Consider the following 1,318-nt stretch of genomic DNA (forward strand, 5'->3'; position numbering starts at 1 on the left):
CTAATTAGTTTGTGACCCACTCCAAACCTTCAATGTACAACATGACTGTCAATTGCCACAGGAGATACATGCACGATAATCACTAAACAGCTCTGTAATTCAAAAGCTTGGGCTGTCTTTAAGCCAACAGATATATTCCAGTCCTCTTTCTCTTATTTCCCATTACTCTAATAATCTATCATGAAAGCATGATTTATCTGCTAAAAATATCTTTCAAAACAAACCTTCATCACATAAGTGACCAAAACCTACTTGCTTGTTCAATGAGAAAGGTTGTGTCCATCTGCCAAACAAAAATGAACGTGCATCGTTTAGTCTGAAAAAGGTGTCAATTTTCTGTTGCTCAATCCTTCATTTTCCACAAACTGTGTGAAAAATCATGCAATGATGAACATTCGTAAAAACCTATAGCACCAGAAAACTTCTAAGGTGTATGATTCACAAGTGAAACAAAGAATGTAATGCTGCCGGGCAGGTTTTTTTGCAATACAGCTACTTACATACATACTCCTCCCTTGCATTAAAGATGTCAAAGAACAATTCTGAAGAAGAACCTCAAATGGTAACAATTTTTTCAATGAGGCCACAGTGGGATGAAATGGGGAGGAAGCGTGTATTCTTCCTGTTTCCACCATCCTTTGCCTTTCCTTCTTGGAAACAAACAAATAGGAACCAGTTTTTCCACTCAGACCACCATCAGTTCAATTGTAATACGGATGAGAGGTATGAATGCGTGAACTAGCCACATAAAACATCTCAAAAATAAGACTGGATGGATTAGGCTATGTAAACAGCACGTATACGAATCCAAGTTACACTTTTCTGATCAATAATAATTGCTTACTGTCCAAAGAAGCCTGAAATATTGTTAGATATATTACCATTCCAATAATGCTTTATTTGCTATCACTTTCTAATCAACATATGAAGATGCTTTATTTTAAGAAGTATAGATATCTGGAAGGAAATTAATACTGAGGGATTGGTTCTATTCCTATGAATTTGAAACTCTGAAGGAAAGAAACCTGAATCTGCAAATGTATTCTACATTTCACATTTATTCTTCCACATTTTGAAACAAGAAAGTTGTGGGGTTTTGGAAACTGTGTTCTTTTTCTGATTTTCTATTTCTGAGCATTTAGGTATTGCTTGTCAGATTAGGTCTACTGAGTTACAAAATGGGTTCTCATTTCTATCTGTCCTGTTGTTATATTTTATTCCTTCTGGAAAACAGGAGCATCTTCTGCTCAGCATGTCGTGCATTTTTCTTTTGGGAGAGTGGGTGGTTCTCACAAAAACAAAAACTATTAAAATCAAG

This window comes from Charadrius vociferus, unplaced genomic scaffold (assembly GCF_000708025.1).
Source record: "Charadrius vociferus isolate BGI_N301 unplaced genomic scaffold, ASM70802v2 scaffold347, whole genome shotgun sequence".
In the NCBI taxonomy this organism is placed as follows: domain Eukaryota; kingdom Metazoa; phylum Chordata; class Aves; order Charadriiformes; family Charadriidae; genus Charadrius; species Charadrius vociferus.